This window comes from Camellia sinensis, chromosome 3 (assembly GCF_055761805.1).
Source record: "Camellia sinensis isolate YWXY chromosome 3, ASM5576180v1, whole genome shotgun sequence".
Taxonomy (NCBI): domain Eukaryota; kingdom Viridiplantae; phylum Streptophyta; class Magnoliopsida; order Ericales; family Theaceae; genus Camellia; species Camellia sinensis.
In genome coordinates, this window is record NC_138963.1 from 135194068 (window position 1) to 135208614 (window position 14547).

Sequence of the window (14547 nt, forward strand, 5' to 3'; positions counted from 1 at the left end):
ATCCTGAGATTGTACAGCACCGGATCCCTCTCGACCCCAAAGCCCGGCCGATCAAATAGAAGCTCAGAAGGATTCGTCCGGATTGGGCCATCAAGATCAAGGAAGAGGTCACCAAGCAAATCGATGCAGGCTTCCTGCAGGTATCTGAATACCCGACTTGGTTGGCCAACATTGTTCCAGTGTCGAAGAAGGATGGCAGAATTCGGGTATGTGTAGACTTCAGAGATTTGAACAGGGCCAGTCCGAAGGACGACTTTCCCTTGCCACACATTGATGAATTGGTAGATTTCACGGCGGGGCATGCTTTGCTCTCGTTTATGGATAGCTTCTCAGGCTATAATCAGATAGTAATCGCACCCGAAGACCGGGAGAAGACTGCATTCACTACCCCGTGGGGGACATACTGTTACAGAGTGATGCCATTTGGGTTGAAGAATGCTGGAGCTACTTATCAACGGGCAGCGACCACAATATTGCATGATATGATCCATAAAGAGGTTGAGGTGTACGTGGACGACATGATTGTCAAGTCCAAAGAAAGAGAGGGCCACTACACCGCCTTACAAAAGTTCTTTCAAAGGATCAGAGAGTTTCGGCTGCGGTTGAATCCTCAGAAGTGTACATTCGGTGTTACAGCAGGAAAAATGCTAGGGTTTCTGATTACACAAAGGGGCATCGAAGTCGACACTTCCAAAATCAAGGCCATATTAGAAATGCCACCACCAATGACTGAAAAGGAGGTGCGAGGCTTTCTAGGTAAAGTGCAATTCATAAGACGGTTTATTTCAAAACTAACCTTGACTTGTGAACCACTTTTTGGTCTCCTGAAGAAAGGAATGAAATTTCAATGGGATGGCCGATGTCAAGCAGCTTTTGAACAGATCAAAGAATATTTACAGAACCCGCCCGTGTTGTCACCCCCGGAGCCAGGGAAATCATTAATATTGTACCTTTCAGTAACTGAGACTACCATGGGCTGCATGCTTGCACAAGAGTCAGAGGACAAAGTGGAAAGGGCCATCTACTATCTGAGCAAGAAGATGCTGGATTACGAGACCCGCTACACTCCACTGGAGAAGGCTTGCTTGGCCTTGGTATGGGCTACCAGGAAGCTGCGGCACTACCTGTTAGCTTACTCTGTAATGTTGGTTTCACGCTTGGATCCCATCAAATATCTTTTCGAGAAACCGGCACTTACGGGTAGGCTAGCTCGTTGGCTGCTGTTGCTTTCTGAATTTGATCTGAAGTATGTAACACGCAAGTTAGTAAAAGGAAGAGCGGTAGCGGAGTTCCTTGCCGACCACCCGGTTGAAGGGGATGAAGCGGTTGAGTACCTATTCCCAGATGAAGCCATTCTGCACATCGAAGATGAAACTTGGACGATGTACTTTGACAGAGCGTCGAACCAATACGGGTATGGGATAGGAGTGTTGCTGATAGCGCCGGACGATTCCCGTATCCCTTTAGCATTCAAGCTCCGGTTCAAAGTCTCGAACAATGAAGCAGAATATGAGGCATGTATTGCTGGCCTAGAAGTAGCCCTAGAACTAGGGGCAAGATGGTTGGACGTCATTGGGGACTCGAACCTTGTTGTATCTCAAGCAAAAAGGGACTGGAAAGTCAAAGAGGTAAAGATGATAATCTACCACCAGACCTTGGATTTGTTAATTCCTCGGTTTGAGAAGCTAAATTTCACCCACCTAGTAAGAGAGAACAACAGGTTCGCAGATTCACTAGCAACTCTATCTTCCATGATAGACATCCCGTCCGGAGTCCGAATGCGTCCAGTCATTATTGACCAGAAGTTTGCGCCAACATATGAGTCAATTTCCGCCATAGATGAGGCTCAGAACAACAACCCCTGGTACTACGATATTTGGAACTTCTTGGAGAAGGAGGCGTATCCACCAGGGGCAAATGCCAAGGACAAAAGGGCAATCAGAAGAATGGCTGTTCAGTTCATCATCTGCGGGGGTAAGCTGTATAAGAGAGGTCATCTGGGAATGCATAAGCTCTGTGTAGAAGCTGAAGAGTCGAAGCGCCTGATGGAGGCCATCCACGGAGGAGAATGTGGGGCACATATGAATGGGGTAATGCTGGCCAGAAAGATCCTCAGACAGGGCTACTACTGGTCTACCATGGAAGAGGATTGTATCGGCTTTGTTCGGCGATGCCACAAATGCCAGATCCATGCAAACCGCTTGAACATTCCGCCGTCAAAACTGTACAACATGACGTCCCCATGGCCGTTTTCAGTTTGGGGAATCGATGTGATTGGGGCCGTTACTCCGAAGGGATCAAATGGGCATGAGTTTATCTTGGTCGCGATAGATTATTTCACGAAATGGGTCGAGGCCCAATCATATGCCGTGTTGAAGGCGTCGCACATTGCAAAGTTTATCAGGAACAACATCATCTGCCGCTATGGAGTCCCAAACGAGGTCATTTCAGATAACGATTCCCACTTCAAGAAGGAAGTGATTGACTTGTTGGAGAAATATAACGTGGCCTTTCATAAGTCATCCACATACCGGCCGCAAACCAACGGAGCAGTTGAGGCCGCCAACAAGAACATCAAGCATATACTGCAGAAGATGGTGGAAACCTACCGGGATTGGCCAGATAAACTGCCGTTTGCTCTGTGGGGTTACAGGACTTCAATTAGAACTTCTACCGAAGTGACTCCGTATTCATTGGTTTATGGGATGGAGGTCGTTCTACCTATCGAAATTGAGGTTCCGTCATTACGAGTATTGGCTGAGTGTCAAATAGCCGAAGCAGATTGGTAGTAGAGCAGGTTTGAGGAACTCATGCTCTTTGATGAGAGAAGACTGAAAGCACTGTACCATGTTCAAGGTTATCAGCGCAGAATTGCCCGGGCTTTCGACAAGAAAGTCAAGTCCAGGAATCTAAAGGAAGGAGATTTGGTGCTCAAGGACAACCGAGCTCCCATCCACGACCCAAGGGGCAAGTTCAGACCTAATTGGACTGGTCCCTACATCATCAAAGCTATCTGGTCAGGTGGAGCTGTGGTTCTGATGGACCTAGATGGCCTGGAGTTCTCCCAACCGATCAACATGGACAAGTTGAAGAAATATTACCCTTGAGAGGCTCGCTAGGCCGAAAACCCGAAAGGGCGACCTAGGCAAAAGTTAGAGCACAAAAAAATTGGAAAATATAAAAACTGAGCTCGCAAGGTTGAAAACCCGCAAAGGGCGGCCTTGGCAAAAGTTAGAGCGTAAAAGGAGAGTGAAAATACTCGAGTGAACCTAAGCCTGAACTACGTAAGGCTTGATTCCCATCTTTGGGATACGTAGGCAGCTTCATCTTGAAGTTCGGCCATAACACTTCCCCGATCAACTTTGTCCATTTGATCGCCTCGGCCATCTTTGTCTATTCAGCATTCAAGGGTTCGGTTATGATCTCCGGTGCGGTGCTCTTCAGACTAGGGGCAACTTTCCGTTGCTGCGCAGTGCCGCGGTACTCTTCAGACTAGGGGCAACTTTCCAATTGCGGGGATCTGGGGTTGTGCATCTCAGTGACAGATCTCAGGTGTGTCTAGTTCTGATCCACGTCGAAAATGATTTTGAGAAGTTTTAATAAAAGCTGACTTTGTTCAAAATAATCTTTTTACAACTTTGACCATTTTTGGACCAAAGCGGAAAATTTTCAGTATCACAACCTTCGATTTTATTGATTTCAAAACAGAGTTCTCCTGCTCTTGCATACAATTGAAGTTGCTTTTTATTACATTCATAAAGAAAACTTGAAAGTACTAATAAAGCAATAAATCCGGGGTATGGTCAAGTCCGGTGCTCCTGCGCCCCCTCCCGGAGCTGGTCGAAACCTCTGACGCCGAGATGGGCCCGACCTGTGCCTCCTCATTAAGCCAATCCAAGCACTCATCAGACAAAGTGCAACTGAAAGTGGGAGCGGGGGCCAGAAGTTCTCTCGTCCTCCACGCGGTGGCCTGCCAAGCAAGCTGTGCGCCTCGGGCTGGGAATGCAGCAGGATACTCTATCCCCTCTGGCGGGCAGGTCTGATCATGGCCGAATTGGCGTCGAATCCGAAATGGGAAGTAGAAAACACAGTGAGTGAGACCAATCAATTGAATCCCAGTCTGCCGGGGCATATTGTAACTCATTGCCGGAAGGCTCAGCCAAGGGCACCGCCAAGCAATACGGTCTGCGGACAAGCGACACATCCAAGCGAACCACCATCCCTCATCTAGGGCATTGACTAGACGGTGCCGGAAGAAGTAGCCGCGAGCTGAATATGCTGGGCAAGAGTCCACAACCTGCAGTTTGTCCATCAACCATACCTGGGAAGGGATGAAAAATGAGAGAATAAAGAATAGAGAGATGTACGAGGAGAGAAAAGCGAGAATAGGGTTTTGTGAGAAAAGACCGAGCTTGAGGGCCGAGTGATGTGCGCAATACATATGTGAGATTGGGTGGGAAACATTACCTGTAGTAGTAGTGGACTCCCTGCTAATCTGGTCGTCTCATGACGATAAAAGGCGTCTAAGCCCATCAACGTCTCAGCCAGAGTCATGGCAATGCAGCTCTTGCCCTCCTTCAAGCCTTGGGCAACCTCGGTCAGTCAGACACTAGACCCTCCGGAGCCTGAGACAAATAGAAAATAAGATAGCAGGCACAAATAGAGGGCGTGTCGCCAGAAGCCTTGCCAACGATGGTTGTTGCGATCGCCGGCATTTGAAAACCGATCAATCAAACTCGGAATATCCAGCATCCCGTCACAAATCAGAGACCGAGCGTCACGCATACTGAGTCCACACATTTGCCCTAAGGATTGGGCATGGCCAAAATTAAGTTGGGGCAGGAGCTCCTCGTCGCGCTCGGACTCTATTAAAGCTCGGAAATCTTCGAAGGTAGGGCATATCTCTTGCCCAGCGAAGCTAAAGACATGCGTCACCGGATTCCAAAACCTTGCCGCGACATGGAGAAATGGGAGGTGCAATGGGGTACGACCCAGAGTGGATAGTGTATTTATGCCAAAACCCCAGAAATTCAACTTTTCCGAGCCATCCAAGCTGTGAGATTTTGAGCAAGAAACTCTTCCATCAGAGCAAATCAGTGTGGAATTGAGAAAAACTGCGAAGTTGGGATCTTTTGTAGGAGATAAGGTTGGGTGGAGGACAGGTGTCAACATTCTGGTGATTCCCTCATTCATAGCCGGCCGGCCAAACATTCTGCCGACCGGCCATCATATTTTGCCGACCGAACAAATTTTTGGCCGATGGCCATTCCTTGTGGCCGATGGCCTCTCCTCCTGGCCGATGGGCTTCCTCCTGGTTCCCTGAGCTATTTATGCTAGGGATTGGGGAACTCCATCACCTCCGATCCCTCCCCCGGTGATCGATTCTTGCGAAGTCACGCCTGTCTGCTTGTCGAGTTTTTGAACATTTGCTTATCGAGTTGTATTTCACTCTCTTTGAGTTTTTGATTTATTTATCGAGTTGTACTCACGCTTGTTTGGTCCTATCATGCCTTTGTACATTTGCTTATCGAGTTGTAAGTCGGTTCACTGCCTGATTATTACGATGCGAATACTCAGTGTTCAAAATGAGTTCGATTTCGTTCACATTGTGGTGTGATACCTTGCGATGCGATGCATAGAAAGTTTACAAACGCAAACATCTTTTGAATAAAATGGTTGTTTCATTCCCGTCACGTGCTTTGCAAAATGCGTAAATTTTGAGAAAGAATGAAACCTGCCCGACGCAGTGCAATGTGCTTAAACTACTAGTAAAAAGGAAAGTAAAACATAGAATGACAGGGTAGCCAAGTGTCGGAATGGATACCAGCAAAACTCCCCTTGCGGTCAACGGACCTTCCATGCCTTTGTTCGGGTCAACGACGTGGTTTCGCACCTTCGTTACTTGAGACCATGCGGGGAAATGCACTTTTGAAACGTGGACCTTCGAGTTGACCTCAGGCCACAACTTCTGCGAATGATGCTCGATACGTACGAAGAACGTTCCTTCCCGTATCCTTTTCATGTCTTGAGGATTCCCACAAATCGCTTCAATTACGCTGTGTTACAGTGTTTTACATCCCTGCATTATGAATGATATGTCCTCACTCACATATGTTCAAGCATGTTAATTACATTACCTGCGTAGACCGCATGTTTGTAATCACTTTCTTTACTTGCGTAGACCGCATGTTAATTACATTACCTGCGTAGACCGCATGTTTGTAATCACTTTCTTTGCTTGCGTAGACCGCATGTTAATTACATTACCTGCGTAGACCGCATGATTGTAATCACTTTCTTTACTTGCGTAGACCGCATGTTAATTACATTACCTGCGTAGACCGCATGTTTGTAATCAATTTCTTTACTTGCATAGACCGCATGTTAATTACATTACCTGCGTAGACCGCATGTTTGTAATCAATTTCATTACTTGCGTAGACCGCATGTTAATTACATTACCTGCGTAGACCGCATGTTTGTAATCACTTTCTTTGCTTGCGTAGACCGCATGTTAATTACATTACCTGCGTAGACCGCATGTTTGTAATCAATTACATTACCTGCGTAGACCGCATGTTTGTAATCAATTTCTTTACTTGCGTAGACCGCATGTTAATTACATTACCTGCGTAGACCGCATGTTTCTAATCAATTTCATTACTTGCGTAGACCGCATGTTAATTACATTACCTGCGTAGACCGCATGTTTGTAATCACTTTCTTTACTTGCGTAGACCGCATGTTAATTACATTGCCTGCGTAGACCGTATGATTAATCAATTCCATTACCTGCGTAGACCGCATGTTTTGCTTGCGTAGACCGCATGATTAATCAATTTCATTACTCACGTAGACCGCATGTTTTGCTTGCGTAGACCGCATAATTAATCAATTTCATTACTTGCGTAGACCGCATGTTTTGCTTGCGTAGACCGCATAATTAATCAATTTCATTACCTGCGTAGACCGCATGTTTTGCTTGCATAGACCGCATGATTAATCAATTTCATTACTTGCGTAGACCGCATGTTTTGCTTGCGTAGACCGCATAATTAATCAATTTCATTACCTGCGTAGACTGCATGTTTTGCTTGCATAGACCGCATGATTAATCAATTCCATTACCTGCATAGACCGCATGTTTTGCTTGCGTAGACCGCATGATTAATCAATTTCATTACTCACGTAGACCGCATGTTTTGCTTGCGTAGACCGCATAATTAATCAATTTCATTACTTGCGTAGACCGCATGTTTTGCTTGCGTAGACCGCATAAGTAATCAATTTCATTACCTGCGTAGACCGCATGTTTTGCTTGCGTAGACCGCATGTTAATTTCATTACTTGCGTAGACCGCATGTTTGTTCAATTTCATTACTTGCGTAGACCGCATGTATTGCTTGCGTAGACCGCATAATTGTTCAATTTCATCGCCTGTGTAGACCGCATGTTTTGCTTTCATAGACCGCATGTTGATTACATTACTTGCGTAGACCGCATGATTGTTCAATTTCGTTACTTGCGTAGACCGCATATTCTACTTGCGTAGACCGCATTCTTATGTCCAATTTCATTACTTGTGTAGAGCGCATGCTTACGATCAAATTCATTGCCTGCGTAGACCGCATGTTCCACTTACACATCTGTACCTTCGCAGCATTGTTATACTCCCCACTTGCTTTGCGTTGTCACGCATTTCGAGTACACTATTATGCATGTTGTTAATGATATTGTACCTGTTAAGTTTGTTTTCTTTGCAGGCACGATATTGTATGTACGGTTCATTTGAGGCTGATGCAACCAGACGAGCCGCGCAGGTATTATATCCTCCGAGTGAGACGTATTGAGAATTACGTAATTCTCTTACATCCCTTCTGCATTGTAGTGTAGTTCGGTGTATGCTAGCTTAAAATTGTCGCATGTGTGCTTCGTTACAACTTTCTTTGCATGATCATAAGTTATGCTCGGCTTCGTGCATTGTCTTGCATTTTGCCCCTGCCTTCGGGCGTGTACCTTGTTTGTCTTGTATGTTTGTCTGAGTCTTCGGCCTTGTCAAAAATGAGTCGTCTCTGGGCTTTGACATTCACTCCCGTCATTGTTATGACTTTCGAGTTCTGTCAAAGAGGGGCAACTGTAGACACCCCATTTTTGACCGTCCTCAAGACTTGGACGTCATCGTTTGAACACTCGGTGATTATCCATGTTTGTGTTCGTTTGGAGTTCCCGGGGGTCTCGGCTACGCGCCCTGCCTCAGGATCTCCGAACTTGACCGTTTTGTGTCTGGTTTTGCACCAAACACTTGTGTTTTGCCTTGGAGGGGCAGGGAATGCCTTGTGAGGCATCCCCACACACCACCGGCAGTGGCTAGAGGTCACCGGCTGGTTTTTGATGCTATCGGCACTTTTTGTTGCCGGTCGGCACTGTTTGTTGCCGGTCGGCACTAAATTTTGTCAAAATGACATTTTTGGGCAGCCGACCACTGTTCATCTACTTTATGTAGATATTTTGTGCCAGCTGTGATAGCTGGCACCAACTCTGCTTCCCTCCATACACGTGTATGGAGGGATTTCCCTCTAAGCAAGCTTGTTGTATAAGCTTTGCAAGAGGGAGTTCTATAAGAGGAGAGGCCTTCTCCTTGCTCTAGGTTAGAGACTTTGAAGGCAAAACCAGAGCTTACACATATAGATACACCCTATCTCTATATTTCCCTCTCTCTCCTCCCTTGTGTGTGTTTCTTGGCCTAAAAGTGTGATTTTACCTTACTTTTGCACCAATACACACACTATTACACCTTGCTCCGAGATTGAGGACTTTGAGGGTTGATTCTTGAGTTTTTGGGCTGTTTTTGATCAAAAGAAGGGGGCTGCCTTGGCTGTTCTTGAAGTGTGCTTCAAGGGTGAGCATTTTACTTTAGTTTCCCCAACCTTGCACTAGTCTTTTACCTATCTTACTTGCTGATTTAGTTTTTGTGCCTAACATAAAAAAGGCTTATATTTTCATGCTTAAGAACTTTCATTAAGAGTCTTTTATGGTTTGAGTTCAAACTCACCCTCTTAAGCCTTATTTGGCCTTTTTTGTTGCCTCTTTGGTAAGGCCTTGTTTGCTTAAGTGTTTTGGTCTTCTCACCACTGAAAACCAGTGGATTTTCAGTGGTGAGGAAGGTGGTTTGAAGTCTTGCATAGGGGAGGGACACCCCTCTCCTTTCATTGTCTTGTTTCCTTGCATTTTGGCTTAAAAGGGTAACATGCATGCTTGATCATTTTTGGCCCCATTTCAGAAGTTTTTTGGGTGTTTTGGGTCATATGTGATCTTTGTTTTTGGCCGAATTTGTACCCATTTGCATGCTTAATATACTTGCTTTACATTCCTCCATTTGGCCTAAAATTGTATCTTGTGTTTAGACCATGATTCTTGCATGTGTTGGCTTGGTTCCATGAAGATGTTGGCATTATTTTACCATGTTTAAGGTCTGTTGGCCATTTATTTCAGTCATGCTTGCCTTGTTTGGTGTCATCTCTTTGTGTTTTGGCCTGCAAGCTTTGAGCATATTGACCTCTAGCATGCATAGCTATGATCCATTCTCATGATTTGGCATCATTTAGGACCATATTTCAGTCCATGAATCATGTTTATATGTGTGCATGTGTGACCTCTTTCATGCCTTGAGGGTGTGCCCTTTTATGCCTAGATATGAGCTTTGGTGCACACATCTCTTTGGAGCCACTTTAGCTGCCATATTAATGGGTTTTGGAGTCCATTTTTGCATGTTAAATTTCTGTTTTGGCTTGTCCAAGTCATGCCATGAGTGGTCATGTTGGTGGGAGTGAAGTGCCTCCTTTTTGTGCCTTAACCTTAGGACCATTGGCTTGCTTGTTGGCATGAGTATTGGTCCACCTTTTTGGACACTTTTGGCCACTGTTTTGAGGTGGGTTAAGGTCTGCCCCTTTACCATTTTAAGCTACTATTGCATGCTTGTTTCATGTTTGTTGCATGGTTGCTTCATTAGGTGTTGTATCATGATGACCCTTTGGCTTAAATTGTCCATATTTACATTGCATTTGCATCTTGTATGCCTAACATTGCATACTTGCCATAAGTACTTGCATGGCATTTGACATGCCTTGTATCTTGATGTCATGTTTCATTTTGAGCCATGTTTGCATAACATGCATTGCATTACTTGGTTTGGGGTGTCAAACCAAGTGCGAGGGTTAAGGGGCGTTCATACTATAAGTGATGTAACGTGCCTTAACTCTCGGTCACCGGGGCCTTTGACTTCCACATGATAAGGCCTTGGTCCTCATTTGTGTGTTGCATGCATTTTTTTCATCAAATGGCAAGCTCGATCTCTTGGGCTACCATGCACCATTGATGGCTCGAGTATCGAGGGCCATGTTTCCCTGAGTTCAACACATGATGGGAAACATGACCATGCTCACATGTGCCTGAAATCCCATGCCATATACTGTCTGTTCTCTGTTGCTGTCAAAACTGTCTCCTGCAGGAAGTTTCTGCCGACCGGCAGAATTCAGTGCCGACCGGCCATTGGTGAATGGCCGATAAATCCAAAAGCAGCCGATGGCAATTATGCACTGCCGGTGGGAGTTTCCCCCAGCCGGTGGTACTTTGCAGTATGCAATAAACCTGTCCCAGCACTTTGGAATTTTTCAGAAAGATAGGGCAGTGTAAACAGAGACAGCCTTGGTATGGTACGGACTTTCCGGGCAAGGCGGGTTCGAGCATGCATCATTCGCGTATCTCGAGGCGGAGGCTGTGGCCATCTCTCTCCTTCATTTTGCATTCTTTCTATTAATTAAGTAGAAATTCTGTAATAATTAATTTATTTGTTATTCGGACTGTAATATTTATTTGTACCCTCCGAGCGAGGGAAAATCTGTAATAAGTGTGTGTGAGTGGGGTGTATGTCTTCCAATCCCACGTCTTTCTTCCCTTTTATTTACCTGCTTATGATGGTAGACTAGGGCATATTTAAAATTAGCATACCTTATGCAATGCATGCGTGCATTCATACATTTGTCCTGCATGCACCGGGCTTGGTACATCATGCTAACTGCATTTGTATTTCAAATTCCAAATTGAATATGTGCATCAATTGGTTGCATTTCACATGCCATGTTTAGGATAGCCGAGCCTACTCTAATTGCATCTTGCATGTGTTGCATTAGTCAACTTGACATGAACTAGGACATGCATGTTTGCTAGCTAGTTTGTTATTTTGGCAGGGAGTACGATGTAAGTATTTTCGCTTTAGCATATTGCATGCGTGTGAATGTTGCCATGATATTGTGCCTACCATGTGGCTAAGTGCTTATATGAGATAAACTGTTTGAATGCCCGTGGGTGAAGGTTGGATTGTTTGAGTTGGAAAAACTCGTTGAAATCCGTGTTTTAGCCTACTTACGAGTAGCAAATTCCAAAGCGCTTTTTCAAAACAAACGGATATGCAATGCTTGTTTCCAAATTAGGCAATCTAGTCTATACTTGTTTGCTGTGCGCATAACATAGTAATTCTAGGCTAACAAATGGAATAAGAACATATAACGTTTTCAAAAACAGATATCATGGTTAGTAGAGGCCGATCTTCGGATCGGGCGAGAGGGGGTGCTCATAGCTGACCTTCCCCAATCGTACCCTAGCTCCCGAGCCGAGGCAACTCTGGTGATGACGGACATGTGGCCTTCGGCACCGAGTCAGGGTTTCCTAAATTCCCCCATTAAAAAATATTTAGGTGGCGACTCTGTATCTGGCAAAGCAGTCCATGTTTGGCACTTCTTTCCTAAAATCTGTTTTCTCAAAACGATTTGCCAGATTTGGACTTTTTGGTTCAAGATTAAGAACCGTGACACAAATCGAGTCCGAACTGTAGCGGGGTCCCTCGCGGACGCGTCTACATATATCTTCTTCCCCTTTTACATTTCTGCTTCACGTTTTCTGTATTCTGTACACTACACACACCACGGTCTGCCTCTCACTGACTATATACTGCACACGCAGCACACATATACTCTGCTTTACTTTGACTGTATACTGCACACACTGTATACTATGTACAATACACTGCACAACACACGGCTCTGCCATTTCTGCTTTATTCTGTATTTTGCTTTATCTGATAGTCATGCTTATATCTGTTCTGCAGTTGTGGGTGTATGCCTACTTTCCCAGGCTTGCTCCAGTACCTGATGTGGAGACCCCACTCGACGTCCCCTTTTCTCATCGCTTTGATGTGCGATGCGTGCGGAGACCACGGGAGTCTTTTATTTTCTTCTGCCGCTACTTCGACACCATCACCGCCGCGGAGGTATGTTCAACTTTAGAATTTGCTTAGGCTTCGCTTAGCACTGTATGTTTTCAATAACAGTAGATAACAAACTGCATTTCATTTTCAGATCACCTGGCAGCCTTGGGCTCCGTTGCCAGCCGTGACCCGGGATCAGTTTGCTGGGGCAAAGGAGACTGCACGCTTCCGGATCTTGCTGGAGGGCCCGGTCTGTCGGGCTTGGTACCAGGGGGAGCGTTTCCTACGCCAGACGCTAGGGTTACCAGAGCAGATAGTCCCGGGTCCACCTCCTGCCCACATGAGAGATACTGAGAGGTTCACCGCCCAGGAGATGGCCGATTACACGATCAGCTGGGACGCGGAGGACTTCAGGGGCGAGGGCGACTTCAGAGAGTACGTCCAGGCTTACATTATGCGACCTCTAAGCAGTGGCCGTTGAGCTGAGAGAGGGGGACCTGCGGCGCCAGTAGCTGGAGCAGGAGCTGGAGCAGGGAAGTCGAGGACAGCTCGTGCCCGTGGCAGGAGCGGAGCTCGGAGGGGTCGGGGGGTTAGCTGGCCTGCTCTGGCCACTATACTGACATGCCGAGGGCAGGGTGGGGTGACGTACCAGATTCCCTTTGCTCCTCCTCCGGCTGACCATGAGTTGGTCGGGTTCTATGACTTACCTCCGGTATGTACTACTTCATCTTGCATCTTGCATTGTCATTTTACTTTAGTTTATTTTGATATTCTGCAGAATACTGATGCCTTTGATACTTTTGCAGGCGTCCTCCGAGTACACCCGGCAGTCCCTGGAGTTGAATGCCTCCATGATGGGGATGCTACAGCGGACCTTCGACCTCCTGGCCCTCTATAGTATTCCGGTATGTTCTTCTAATCACGGCCTCAAGCCATACTCATAAGCTGCTTAACATAATCTGGTGCACAACACAACACTTGATAAGCTGCTCACGTCATTCATACACTATACTCATATACTACATTCTGCACTGATAAACTACTCACGGCATTTGCACACTGTACTCATACACTGCATTCTGCACTAATAAACTGCTCACGGCATTTGCACACTGTACTGCATACATTGTATTCTGTATTGATAAACTGCTCACAGTATTCACACACTGTACTCATACACTGCATTCTGCACTGATAAACTGCTCACGGCATACTGATGCGTTTGCCTCTTGTATTTTTCAGCCTCCTTTCCAGATTCCCACTATGGGAGGTGTTCCATCTGGACCTTCTATTCCTACCGGAGGAGATGGCAGAGCATACGCCCGCACCAAGGCGGGGCGTGCTCACGTTGGGAGTAGCTCACGGGCACCCGTCCCTGATGATGATGATGAGGAGTCGGAGGCGGAGGCGGAGGCAAAGTCATCGTCGGAGGAGACCGGAGACAGCTCGGACTTGGACTCAGATGACAGCGCTGATGATGTTCCTGGACCTTCGTCCAGGAAGAGGACGAGGACGGACCCTTAGACCCATGGCCTTTTGTCATTGATCCAGACTTTTGTTGGCTTTTCTTTTTTCTTTTGTACTTTTTGCTGGTAGTTAGAGTACCTTGTACTGCCGCAGGCAGATTTTTATTTCCAAAACTATGTACTTGAAAAAGATGATGAAATGAAACAAATCCTTTGTCTGAAAAAGAGTGTTGTATTTGTACATTCCATATATTGTATCGCATTGCATCATGTTGCACCTCAAACGAAATGAAATTGATCTGTTGTCTGAAAATTGAACACTTGCATTGTAATAATCAGATAACGAACCAGTCAATAGCAAAAACAAACCATACCAACCACTGCACATTCTGAACATTCGGCTGATACTCTACTAGGGATTAATCTGCATACTGCTCATAACACAGCGCTTGGCTCATTTTGTACACAGCGGATCCTGAACAAACAGCCCACATCTGACAAGACGGACCATGAAGGTTGAATCCACTGAAGTTGAAACACACTCAGATGCGATCTGAAAACCCAGAAGCTTCGAAGAGGCCCGTGTTTTCCTGTTCACACTTATCGGGGGTGGACCCTGCAGTTTGTATGAAAGAACCAAATCATGTTTTTGCACAAATGTGGAGAATGGCACAGCATTCTGAGCACAAAACGATTAATCTTTGAAAATGAGAAAAGGGTTCTCAACCGGGTATTGAGCCTACAATTGAACACAACATACTATGACTCAACAAAAGGTACACGACCTAAACACATCGAGTAACACTCGGAAAAGACTCA